Raw genomic sequence first — 14891 nt, 5'->3', positions numbered from 1 at the left:
ATAATCACATCATTATATCCACAAAGACTATTTTAATCACGTTGTTATATCGGCTAAGTCTATTTTTGGAGGATATCTGCTTCAGCCAAATTGAAATTTAGTCATTTTATGAATATTTCAACATTTTTGATATTGTACATTGTTTGTATCTTATCAGGTACCAAATGCATAAAACGTATTATTACTTCTTCTCAGTAAGATGCTGTATTGGAAATTCCTATATCCTGAATACCTCACATTTTATGTTCTACAGATTATCAAATGGCTGACACCCAGAGTTATTAATCCAAACAAATTTTAATGTCTGCTTGTGTCTGTGTATGTGCGGATGGATATGTGTGTGCATGCGAGTGTATACCTGTCCTTTTTTCCCCCTAAGGTAAGTCTTTCCGCTCCCAGGATTGGAATGACTCCTTACCCTCTCCCTTAAAACCCACATCCTTTCGTCTTTCCGTCTCCTTCCCTCTTTCCTGACGAAGCAACTGTTTGTTGCGAAAGCTTGAATTTTGTGTGTATGTTTGTGTTTTTTTGTGTGTCTATCGACCTGCCAGCGCTTTTGTTTGGTAAGTCTCATCATATTTGTTTTTAGATATATTTTTCCCATGTGGAATGTTTCCCTCTATTATATTCATATCATTAATTTGAACCCAACAATTACGCTATGTTATGTTTGTCACTGTCACTGTTGCATTTCAAAGTCTTTTCTGTTGTCTTATTTCCTCCTCCTGTTTTTTCCAGTAGTTTCACTTTGTATTCACCTTCTCCTTTTTACCGTAATCTACTATACAACTTTATCCTGCCGATATATACTCAATAATACGTAATAATACGTAACCCACTTCCAAACCATAACCAAAAGAATTTTTTTCCGCTTTCAACACTACCGCTGCTATAAAATCCACCGATTCTAGTTCACAAACAGTTCCTTTCACCTATTAAACAACCTTTTCAGCTAGTTCTAATAACTTTTGCTTTATTTCCATTTCCATTTTTCTCACATCACCGATCATTTTTAATCGCTTCCCACAGGTTATATATATATATATATATATATATATATATATATATATATATATATATATATATGTGTGTGTGTGTGTGTGTGTGTGTGTGTGTGTGTGTGTGTGTGTGCGTGTGTGTGTGTGTGTGTGTGTGGATGGATATGTGTGTGTGTGCGAGTGTATACCCGTCCTTTTTTCCCCCTAAGGTAAGTCTTTCCGCTCCCAGGATTGGAATGACTCCTTACCCTCGCCCTTAAAACCCACATCCTTTCGTCTTTCCCTCTCCTTCCCTCTTTCCTGAGGAAGCAGCCATTGGTTGCGAAAGCGAGAATTTTGTGTGTATGTTTGTGTTTGTTTGTGTGTCTATCGACCTGCCAGCACTTTTGTTTGGTAAGTCTCATCATCTTTGTTTTTAGATATATTTTTCCTACGTGGAATGTTTCTCAACGGTTGCCTCGTCAGGACAGAGGGAAGGAGGGGGAAAGACGAAAGGATTTGGGTTTTAAGGGAGAGGGTAAGGAGTCATTCCAATCCTGGGAGCGGAAAGACTTACCTTAGGGGGAAAAAAGGACAGGTATACACTCGCACACACACATATCCATCTGCATATACACAGACACAAGCAGACATATGTCCATTGGTTGCGAAAGCTAGAATTTTGTGTGTTTGTTTGTGTGTCTATCGACCTGCCAGCACTTTTGTTTGGTAAGTCTCATCATCTTTCTAGTGTCAAAATACCCACACTAGTAAACAGGGGTCGACAAGAGGTGGGTTTGTGAACTTACACTACTTACTGCCCAAACCATTTGTTTGTGAGCCAAAAATATCCTTTTAGAGTGGGAAGAATTACCCCAAAATATAATACCATATGGCATAAGAGAATGAAAATAAGCAAAGTAGACTAATTTTCATATCAAATGATCACTTACTTCATATACCATTGGAATAGTAAAAATGGCAGCATTAAGTCTCTGAACAATGTCCTGACCATGGGGTTTCCACGACAGTTTACTATCTATCTGAACACCTAGAAATTCGAATTGTTCAGTTTCACTAATCATATGCCATTTCTGTGAAATTAAAACGTCAGGTTTTGTTGAAATGTGTGTTAGAAACTGTAAAAACTGAGTCTTACTGTGATATAGCATTAGTTTATTTTCTGCAAGCCATGAAATTATGTCATGAACTTCACTATTTGAAACTGAACCAATGTTGCACACAACATCCTTTACTACCAAGCTAGTGTCATCAGGAAACAGAAATATTTTAGAGTTACCCGTAATACTAGAGGGCATATCATTTATGCAAATAAGGAACAGGAGTGTCTCCAACACTGATCCCACAGGCACCCTCATGGCACTCAAATCCCACATCACAGGCATTCTCAACATTGTGAATAATGACCATTTGCTGTCTGTGGTTAAAGTAAGAGGTGAACCAGTTGTGAGCTACTCCCCGTATTCTGTAATGGTCCAACTTCTGGAGTAATGTTTTGTGATCAACACAATCAAACGCATTAGTTAAATAAAAAAATATGCTTAGCGTTCAAAACCTTTTGTTTAACTCACCTAGTACCTCAGAGAGAATATAGCATTTTCAGTTGTTAAGCGACTTCTAAAGCCAAACTGTACATTTGATAGCAAATTATGTGATGTAAAACGATCAATTATCCTTACATACACAACATTTTCAATGATGTTGGCAAACACTGATGGCACAGAAATAGGTCTAAAATTGTCTACATTATCCCTTTCTCCCTTTTCATGAAGCAGCTTTACTACTGAGTACTTTAATCATCCAGGAAACTGACCATTCCTAAAGGAAAATCTACAAATTTGGCTAAGCACAGTGCTAACATGTGCAGCACAGTACTTAAATATTGTGCTAGGCACTTCAACATATCCAAGAGAGTCTTTAGTTTTCAGTAATTTAATTACTGGGTCAATCACCCCCTTGTCTTATCACAGAGGAGTATTTCAAACACCAATCACGGAAAGGCATTTGCCAAGAGAGTTATAGGTTTCCCTGAAGTAACATAATTTTTATTTAATTCACCAGCAATGCTCAGAAAATGATTGTTACTTACTGTACATTTATCTGATTTAACGGTAACAGAAATATGTTTACTACAAACTGACTTTATATCATCCACCTTGTGCTGCTCTCCAGATACCTCCTTTACAACTGACCATATGGTTTTAACTTTATCCTGTGAATTGGCTATTCAATTTGCATACCACATACTCTTTGCCTTCCTAATAACATTTTTAAGCTCCTTATAATACTGCTTGTAATTTTCTAGTGTAGCTTGATTGTGGCTACTTCTAACATTTTGATTTAATTCCCACATTGTCCTACATGATATCCTTATCTCACTAGTCAGCCACCCAGGCTGCCTTATACTGCTAGTATCCCATTTAGAGTTTTCTAATGGAAAGCAACTGTGAAAGAGGGTGAGAAAAGTGTAACGGAAAGAATTATATTTGTCGTCTATGTTACTGGCACTAAAAACATCCTTCCACTCTTGTTAATTGATGAGGTTTGAAAAACTCTCTACTGCCATTGGATTAGCTTTCCTACATAGTTTTTAATTATATGTGACATTTGTATGAGTACAAAAGCCTTTTAGTGATAATATTTGTGCATCATGGTCTGAAAGTCCGTTCACCCTTTCACTAACAGAATGCCCGTCTGGTAATGAAGAATGAATAAAAATATTGTCTATGGCTGTGCTACTGTTCCTCTGCACCCTCATTGAAAAAAACACAGGCTGCATTACATCATATGAATTTAGGATATTAACATCCTTTTTCTTGTGCAATCATATACAAAATTAATATTGAGGTCTCGGCATGTAACTAATTTCTGGTACTTCCTATAAAGTGAATCCAGAACCCTCTCCTGCTTGAGCAGAAATGCTCTGAAGTTAGAGTTATGGGACATTCAACTGTGCCTGCACAACATTCAAATATCTATTCAGTGCACTGGCTTGATATGGACTCAAATGGAATACTGTTATTTATATACATGGCCACTCCCCTACTCCGCAAGGAACTCCTTGAAAAACAGCCAGCTAATCTGTATCCTGGTAAAGGAAGCTTCTGAATCGTCAAATTATTTAAGTGGTGCTCTGATATACCAATAACTTCAGAGTCAACGTCTATAAGCAATTCACTAATTCCTCCTCAACTTGGAAACATGATGTCCTCTGAAGGTGATCCCTTAGTTTTAGAAACTTCCTTTAAGCAGATATAACTATCAGCTGACTTCAATCTGATAGATAAATAATCTACTCACCAAGCAACGGCAATACACACACATAAAAAACTGTTCTCATTGGCACTCTTTCAGAACCAGTGGCTCCTTCTTCAGGCAGAAGGGTTGAAGGGGAAGGAAGAAGGCTGAAGGAAAAGGACTGGAGAGGTCTAGGAAAATGGGTAGATTTTGGGAAAGTCACCCAGAACCGTTGGTCAGGGGAGATAAGAAGGAAACAGGAATTTCTCCATGAGTGATCCCACAACCACCCACTACACTGTCACCGATAAGCTTTGCCAGCTTCGCCTTCCCATGCCTATTGAGGTGCAGGCCATGCCTAGTGAAACCCAATCTACTGATGGACCCAACTGGCACCACTGAGATGTGACCCATGGCCTCTGCAGTCAGTGCCCTCTCCAGCCCCATGTTAACGTGCCTAACAGCCTCATTGAGATGAGGCTGGTCATGACGCTGAAACAGTAGCACGAAATGCACATTAGCGCCACCAGTTTGAGTAGCTATCTTTACCAGGTCACCACCTACATTATATTCCGTGTACCTATTAAGACTATTTCCTGCTCCACTCACTATCACTACCCGATCCTCCTCCGTAAAATTCCTACATAAATCTCCTATACTGTCAGTCATCTGAGCCAACCCTGCACTAGGCTTTACAAGGCTGGTGACCCGGTACTCACTCCCCAGCACTTCCTGCAACTGCTGGCCACATATCTCCTTTGTGAACTTCCTAGCAGCAGAGCCTTCTTCTTTCTGTTAGAATCTGCAACCGACATAGGCCTCCTAACTGCTGAGGACTGCTGCATGTTCCCTACATCTACAGCTACAAGAGGCTCCTCTCCACTCAACTCTGACAGTTGGTCAAATCTATTGCAGATACACGAAGTACAACTGTCTGAATACCTCCTCATCCTAGCTGTCCTCTTGCCAACTGCCAGTTTCCATTCCCCTGCACCCTTCACCCTCCTCAACCTATCTAGTTCCTCCCTTGTGTATTGTAACTGCACCTAAAGGGCACAGATACTATGCTCCTGCTCCTCTATCAACTTATTTCTACTACAGATTCTGCATTCCCAGGAGAGGATCTCACTAGAATGCCCACTGGCTACCCCACTGCTCCCCCCCCCCCCCCCCCCAATGTTTCGTAAGACTTGTTTTCAGATGGGACAGCAAATTGTATATTCACAACATATTGTAAGAATGGTAACTGATACATATTCCCAGATGGGATAGCTTTTAACTTTTCACTGAGCTAATCACATTGTTAGAGTAGAGACATTGAGCAGTTGACAAGCACATAATTAGGACTGAAAATATGCTGGCTCTCTGATGAATCATTCTTCCAGCTAGAGATAAGCTCACACAGAGCGCATCCCAGAGTACCCCAGAGAGCTACAACACCAAGAAGAATCGCTTCTTGGCTTTTAGCAAGATCAATGTGCAGTTTCTCTTTTTTGTAGGAATAAAGTAGAAGGAAGACTTTATTTTAATTTCTATAATAATGATTGAGATCAACCACAGTTTTTGATTTTGCTACAATTATCAACACCTTTGACCCATACTGATAGAGATTTAGATTCATTTATTTTTCAATGATTCCTGGTCCTGATAACAAGTGGCATCATAGACTGGTAATACGATCTACCCATATATCTGTTGTAGACATAAATCTGAAATGTCTGATAGGCAATGACATCATGACTATCAAACGATTGGAGACCTGGTCCTTTTTCTACTTTCGGTCCATGTACTATAGCAACACCTCACGCTCTCGCACACGCACACTCGCACGTGCACGCATACACACACACACACCTAGTAATGAGATACTTTATTCCCTCAGGTCTCTATAAAGAAAACTCTAATGCAAATCCAATGAGAAATCAATGTGATGTGTACTGAATGTCTTTTGTAGCACACATTTTCATATTTTAAATTAAGAACTCTGTTGTAACCATGCAAGAAAATACATTGGTACACCATCTTTGACACTGGAAGTTACCACTACATCAGCAATCCTCCTTAGCATCATTAAGAAATCAGAGTGGTCCAATCTTAAGTGAAAAGAAATATTTATTTATTTATTTATTACTTATTTATTTGAATAACCCTTTTGGAGGGCACAATAAATCAACTTTGGTTTTGCTTCTTTGCATTTAATTTTTGTTGCTCCCAGAAATATTTATTATTGTAAATAGCAGAAAATTCTATAACCTCTGCTTATCGGTAAATGTCTTCTCTATTGGTACCTTTTGTGTAACACAGTACCAAATTTTCATCACATTTGCAAAGTACAGTTGTACATGTAGTTGCTGCACAGATTCTCTCACAATGTTTTGTAATTCAGATAATTCTTTATTTTTTCACAGGAGAACCATAAATCAAGAACATGGCTTGCACATGTTACTAAATATACTAAAGGACAAGGAGGACACCACCATTTGCATGGACAGATACATGTGGAAGATCATACTGGGGAGCAGCTTCAGCCGGTGCAACAACCATTACAAAGATTCTTGTGTTGTTGTATTCCTCTACGTTAAATTATTGGCTAAATATTAAAATTATTGTTTTGTAGTATCCCTCTACATTAAATTTTTGGCTAAATATTAAAATTCTTTTAAAAACAAGGTACTTCTCCTGGATTTCATATGATTATTACAGAAATACCAAACAGACAACCCTACATAAGGCAATGTCATGATAGCACCTTACACTGAGATGACAAAGGTCATGAGATATCTGTTAATATCATGTCAGACCACCTCCTACACATTGTAGTGCAGCAACTGGATGTGGTATGGACTCAACAATTTGATGGACTATTGGGCCATGCTGCCTCTGTAGCTGCCGACAGTTGTGAAAGTACTCCTAGTAGACGATTTTGTGCATGAACAGATGCTCTCACAATGTTTTCCAATTCAGATAATTCTTTATTTTTTCACAGGAGAACCATAAATCGAGAACATTGCTTGCACATGTTATTAAATATACTAAAGGACAAGGAGGACACCACCATTTGCATGGGAAGATCATACTGGGGAGCAACTTCAGCTGGTGCAACAACCATTACAAAGAGTCTTGTGTTGTTGTATTCCTCTACGTTAAATTCTTGGCTAAATATTAAAATTATTGTGTTGTAGTATCCCTCCCAGTAATGTCCTGTAAATGTCCAATTGGGTTTATGTTGGGTGATCTGGGAGGCAAAATTATTTTCTCAAATTTTCCAGAAAGTTCTTCAAATCAATCACAAACAAATGGGCCAGTTACATTGTGTGCCATCATCCACAAAAACTACACTGTTGTTTGTCAAAAATGGTCTCCAAGTAGATGAACTGAACTACTTCCAGTCAATGATCAGTTCATTTGGATCAAAGGACCCAGTCCATTCCATGTAAACACAGCCGACACCATTATGGAGCCACCACTAGCTTGTACAGTGCCTTGTCATCAACTTGGATCTGTGGCTTTGTGGTGTCTGCATCACACTCAGACTCTATCATTAGCTCTTACCAACTAAAATCGAGACTCACCTGACCAGGTGTAACATTTCCTGGCAAAACACATATTATATGTGGTAAAAAAAGAGAAAAATAATTGAACTGGATGATTGTAATTTTATTTCTGCATGGACAATGGTTGTGTGAACTTTATGTAGTGAAGAGAAACCATTATGTGTCATGTTTTATACTTGTATAGAATTATGTATCGATTTTTTAAAGATAATATATGTGTTGGCGAGTACTGGAACTGCCACAGACAATACTTACTAAATATCAAACAAAGATGTCAATGTATTAAGCCGAGTATAAATAGTAGTGACTGAGCATTAGTTTCTCTGTCGTCTTCTTGGAGTTACGTGAGTAGGAACAGCCTGTGATGCTATAGTGTATGATTGTGTAGCATTCTTTTGCCAAGATTGAGAGAAGGACGCCATTAGGCATTGATTTGTAAAGGTGTGTAAGAATTTAATCTGTCTAAATGTTTTGAATAGAGTTACTTAGTGAAAACTTGCATTATGATTTGTAATAAGGTTCCCTGGTATTTTATCCCATTCTTTTAAGACATTTTCAGCTATTTAAATATTATTCGTGATGCAGAGCTGCGCTACGAACGAATGAGCCACTGCCGTGGTGCATTCAAACTGCATTAAATGAAACCAATCATACTGCTAAAAAGCGGACAGGTAAAAGTGAACTAAAATTATTTCTTTCAGCTTTTGGGATTGATGGGCAGCGCAGTAGATTTTATGATGTGTTTTACAGGTGGAGGCGGCCTGTGGATGATGTTATATTATTAACAGTGCAAAAAGATAATTTACCTTCATGACATAAAAGAAATCTTGCTGTGCATGGTTCTGGTCTGGCAAACATTATAGTGAAAACATTTTTTCTCTGATAATAGTCTCATGTTAGTCATGGTATTTATTGGTGTTTTAATGTTAACAAAAATCCACTGCAAAATTTTGATGCTGAACAAAAATTGCATACTGTAACATCAGTATTGATAATGACATAATTTTCAGTAACCTTCTCAATAACTGTAAAGTAAGAAAGATATGTTGAACTTTATAGCGAGTTACAGTAACGAAACAATGTTCCTTTTATAGAAAGCCGGATCCAGAATAATAAGAACATAATAGCCTATATTTTGTTTTGTTGAAAATTAATGATCCAAAGAAAGTCACAGCACAGCATCCCTCTTTTCGTAGCAACAGATTTTATCTCATCCATTTACCAATATGTTAGTTGTTATGCAAGCAATAACAAAGAGAGCAAAATTGTCACCCAAAAATGTGGGGCGGAATGTGCAGTGGCCAAGAAAATAATAACTGTTTATATATATATATATATATACACACACACACACACACACACACACACACATATATATATATATATATATATATATATATATATATATATGAAGTATATTCAATCAAAGACAAACCCATTCCATGTAACCTACACTTTGTATGTATCGATGCTTCAATTGAAGCCCGTGTACTTGGTACACGTACTTGAATATTAATTACGCGGTGCGCAAATCAAGGTCAATCTACGCGGAAACTACACTGTAGTCCTGTAGCACAGATCATTAAAAAAATACTAATACTAAATGAAGTATTTGTTGAGCAACATGCCCAAGTCCAGCTGTCATGCACATGGTAAAATCTGTCTGCTAGATGGGTGATAACCTGGCAAGCTACACCGAAAAAGGAAAAGAAAACTATGTACCAAAAATCACACACCTTTAAATAATTACAAAAAAAAAGCCGTATATGCCTAGTAACAATACTACAAATGTGTAATGACATGGTAAACATAATGGACTCAATATAGATGAGAGTGATTATGCTAAGAACAGTTGATATGCATTAAAAATAAACTGTGTGCATAAACGATCTAGGAAAGGAGGGAATATTGTGTGTAGCAGGGACAAAAAATGACTGTTGTATCTGCGCCAATATATACGTCAAAATAAGTCAAGTGTTGAGTGACTAACTGCCATAGTGCAGTGTTCAACGAACAATAAATTTACTGTGCATAAAAACGGTAGTTAGTGATCCGTTCGGAGTCGATTCAAACAAACATCGCTCAACGGAAACATTTAGTTTGTGTGAACCGAAACATTTTCGCGTGTTGAGAGACGCTCTGGCAGCGTATCGACCGTGAGAACAAATGAAAGTGTGTAGTACAACGTGCGGGTGACGAACCCTAAATACTGGTGGTGGGCAGGAAATCGCGTATCTGTTAGAAATCACAGTGACTGAGAAGTCACAGATATCACAGTAGCAACTTTACAGAATCTAACTGGGATTTCAGTCACAGTTAGCAGTCGCAAGTAGTATTTCATATTCAAAGACGTGAGCCATCTATTGGTCGAATTTAGCACTGCTTTCTGCGATTTCAGTGACAAGTCGCAACTAAGAGTCGCAAGTAGCAACTAAAAAGCGCGGTTAACAGTGGCATCTGTTGGCCAAAGTTCTCTGCGGTACGCTATGGAGTCCAACTGCGATTTCCGTGACAAGTCGCAACTAAGAGTCGCAAGTAGCAACTAAAAAGCGCAGTTAACAGTGCCATCTGTTGGCCAAAGTTCGTACTACCTCCATCTCTGCGATACGGTATCGGGTCTAACTGCGATTTCCGTGACAAGTCGCAACTAAGAGTCACAAGTAGCAACTAGAAAGCGCGGTTAACAGTGCCATCTGTTGGCCCAAGTTCGTACTACGTCCATCTCTGCGATACACTATTGAGTCCAACTGCGATTTCCGTGACAAGTCGCAACTAAGAGTCGCAAGTAGCAACTAAAAAGCGCAGTTAGCACTGCCATCTGTTGAGCAAAGTTCATGCTACGCTATTCGCTACCGAGTCAAACTGCGATTTCTGTGACAAATCGCAACTAAGAGTCGCAAGTAGCAACTAAAAAGTGCAGTTAACATACTTTTCCTAGTGTCATCTGTTGACTGACGTACGTACTTCGTTATGAGAGCCTTTTGCCTCACGAGATCGATGTGCTGTGTGTGCATATGAAGGGCTTATTTCAATAGTGGTACAAGTCCATTTTTTTTCATTTTGAGATACAGAGTCGTAAAGTTAAATGAGCGCTGACAAATCTGCATTTGAGATACCAGAAATATTCAAGCATATGGCTTCTTGCTAGAGATGAACCTTTATTTATGTTTGTTTGGATCACTAATTTCAGAACCATTATAGACAGAAAAGTGGAGGTAATGGACTTGTACCACTATTGAAATAAGCCCTTCATATTATATGACATCAAGCACATTCAGCACCAGTTATGGTTGGTGAAACACAGCTGTGACTGAATGTATTACGTTAATAAGAAGAAACATGCCTTTTTCTCTTGAAAATATCAAGTAACCTAAAAAATGTTTGATTCTGCTTCCAATATGACAGTTTTGGTTAATACTCCACATGCCTACAGAACTTTGCAATGTGAACACAACAGAACTCAGACATCTGTATAAGTGCAAAGAAATGAAAACAGTAGTATTGAGTCATATGAATGCCTCCCTTTTGTTCTGACACAATTCAAGACTCTGGAGAAAAGTTTTACGCCTGGTGTTCTACATGGTAACTGCACACACAAGAACTTTTTGCCGACACTACTATCACCAACATAAGTAAGCTTTTCCTGTGTTACTTTCAAGTCCGTACGACTGCTATTGGTCGCAGGTTCGAATCCTACCTCGGGCATGGATGTGTGTGATGTCCTTAGGTTAGTTAGGTTTAAGTAGTTCTAAGATCTAGGGGACTGATGACCTCAGATGTTAAGTCCCATAGTGCTCAGAGCCATTTGAACCATTTTACTTTCAAGTAATGCACTTAAACTATTCCTTATTTAACTGGAAGATCTGTACTTTCCACTTTCATATCAACAGCCTCAAAATGCATATTCTAGACCTCAGATCATGTTACAGGTCTGTGTCACACCAAGATTGTGGAGAAAGGGGATGGGGAGGGGACGGCATGTCACTCTCCAACAAGTGTTTACCAATAAATAAGTGGCGGAAAATTTACGGGTATAGGACGGATTAACATGTGGAAAATGAGATTTTCATTATTCACTCACTGTATTTAACATTTATTATTCCTTTAAAATCACATAGCAACTTCAATTTTAAGAAGATGCAGCATCTTCAGTTCTGCACATTTATGGGTACTACATCAATGATAAGTATTAACACATGATAAGGAAATAATAAATAGAGAGGAATATTCAAAATTCTTAGGTGTTCATGTTGATAAGACTGAAAACTAGAAAAAACTCATTTTGGAACTCCTAAGCAAACTTAGTTCAGCCATAGTTGCACTTAGAATGGTTCTCAAATTTGGGGGGAGACAAATCAGAAAGTTGACATATTTTTCATATTTACATTTAATAATATATGAAATAATGATCAAGGGGATATCATCTTTAAGAAAGAAAGTCTTCATTGCTCAATAATGTTCTGTAAGAGTAATATGTGCAACATATCTATGATTATCTTGTAGGTGTGTGTTTACAGAGTTGGGATTTTGACTGCTGCTTTACAGTATATTTATTTCCTCACGAAGGTTGTTGCAAATAATCCACTGCACTTCAAAAGTAATAATGATGTACATAGTGACAAAACCAGAAGGGAAAATGACATTCATTACTTCATGATAAGGTTGTCTTCAACACAAGAAGGAGTGCAAAATTCTGCAACAAAAATTTTTGATAACTTACCCAGGGATACAAAATGTCTGACAGATAGCGAAGCAAAATTTGAAAACAACTAAAAAGGTTTCTCCTTGACAACTCATTCTTTTGTTTAGAAGAATTTTTATTGCTGTAACATGTAATAGATGGTGGGCAGCGATTACTAACTCACATCTGTCAAAACTAAGAGAAGACTACTTTATAAATGTACAAGATATAGCCATATTTAAAAATTAAGTTGTCATGTGAATGTAAACCATTTCACAGTATTACTTCTTATTGCACAAATTATCCATGGAACATAAAAGTGACTAACGAAGAACTGAGAAGGTTAAAACTGCATCTTCACTGAATGATTATACCTGAAAATCTGGAAAATAACAGTTATCAGCGTAAGTGCTGAAACACCTGAAACAGAAAAGGACATTTTCAAAATTGCTCACTTTAGAATTAATGAGACCAAGAATATGACGGATATAGTAAAAACCATTCTGGGACACTATTAACTCCCATAAGGATATTAATGAAAGATGACATGAATATCATAAAAAATTATGAAACGAAGAGTTCCCCCCTGCTCATGCACCGTAACATGCAGCGTGTTAGCTAGCGAGGCAGGAAGGTTACCAGATCTGGATCGAAACCACTCGGCGGATTAACGACCGTGGCTGCTGCACCGATCAGATCTAGAGTGGATATTAAGCTTGTTTAGGCAAATTCTAACAAAATACGATACACAAGGAGTTAAAATATGAGCTCACACAGAACAAAGGTTACATTGTTCATAGGTAGCAGACACGAATTCCCTACCTCAGGTAACTTACGACTGTCGCGACAGGTAATGCATCCGGCCACAAAGTTAAATTAAAATAAATTTGCGAATCTCGAGTATAGGGAGCACATAACAGATAGGATAAACGCTAACGAAAATAATAAAAAAGTTAAACAAAGAATTCTCCAAAGAAATTTTATATGACTAAGTGTCAGCCTAAGGCCCTTCAGAATCTATAACACCAAAAGAAGTAAAAATCGCCCCTAAAAATACAGAAAACGGTCAAGCAATTGGGATCGACAGAAATATGACTGAACTTCTGAAGAAGTATGAGGTTCTAGTACATCACGAATCACTGAACTATAGCCTCATCTAAACGGAATGGAGAATGCCTTCTGACAGGGATGAAGTAACCTTGGTATGTTACGTCACCTTGGTGTCAGCATAATTAGCTGTTGGGCAGGACGGCCAGGCTGCAATAAGTAGAGGCAGTAATCTTTCAAACACGATACACAATTAAATAACATGTTTTAACAAAAATTTATTTTGAAAGGTCATTCCACACATTACTTGTAATCAAATTATTTGCACCTTAAATGTAAAAGTTTTCAAAAGCTATACAATATCAAATTCAGGACAACGATCTTTAAAAAGACGCCATCACAGAGGCCACACTCTGTCACCTGCCATAACAGGATCACCCAACAGGACCTAAAGGCACGGGTAAATGGCCAGTTACATTCAAATCATTACAACAGACTAAAAACGAAATTTACATTTCAAATACTTTTTTTTTGAACCAGAAAAATGAAACGCTTTAAAGTGTTAAACCGTAGCATTGCAGAAAAGTTGCCTAAATATTCAAATATTTGAATTTACTGATGTCAGACTGACATAAATGGCTATAAATAATTTAAACCTTGAAATTTTTAAGACTTAATCTCTTCCACAAAATTCGAATATAATCTCAGGAGGACTCTAGTTTGAGTGGTACTGGTAATAATGAATGTATTACAAATAATGAAAAATGAGCTAATTTACGAATAAATGCCCCTTTAAGGTTTAATAACTACAAGGAATTCAGAATGGCATGGGCATTATGCAATAAAAATCATACTGAATTGGTTAACCACAGTTCAGTGACAAATTTCGTGTAACAATCTTTCAGCGGCAAGCTACCGTTTCTGGATTAAATTACCTAATGCAACAGGTATTAAACCACAAGTACAATGCACCGTAACGACTCAAAATCTGATTCAAACTGCAAAGCAGCTGTACAACATAAGAAGTGCATAAATTTTCCTAGGTTAACAAGGCCTTTCAGTCAATTTTCCCAATATGGTGATACCATATTTATTCCAATTAACGATAACCGAAGGTTGGAACAGCTTTTCTTTCCAAAATGGTATAGGCCAATATATTTTGACTTCTTCTTCTTTCGAATGAGCCAGCTAAGGACTATTATATTCAACTTTTCAGCCTGGAGAGGGACTTGATGTTTGCCCAGTAATCCTGCATTCCCTGGCTATGTTTCTCCTTCCTCTCTTTTGTCCACAGGGCGCCGGTCTTCTTAAGGGGTGATCTGTCCTGAAACCTCTTTTCTTTTAGTATCCTTCTGAGAAGTGGTCTGTTTCTAA

Source organism: Schistocerca cancellata, chromosome 2, assembly GCF_023864275.1.
Source record: "Schistocerca cancellata isolate TAMUIC-IGC-003103 chromosome 2, iqSchCanc2.1, whole genome shotgun sequence".
In the NCBI taxonomy this organism is placed as follows: domain Eukaryota; kingdom Metazoa; phylum Arthropoda; class Insecta; order Orthoptera; family Acrididae; genus Schistocerca; species Schistocerca cancellata.
The sequence above is the reverse complement of the archived record's forward strand: the minus strand, read 5'-3'. Positions refer to the sequence as shown.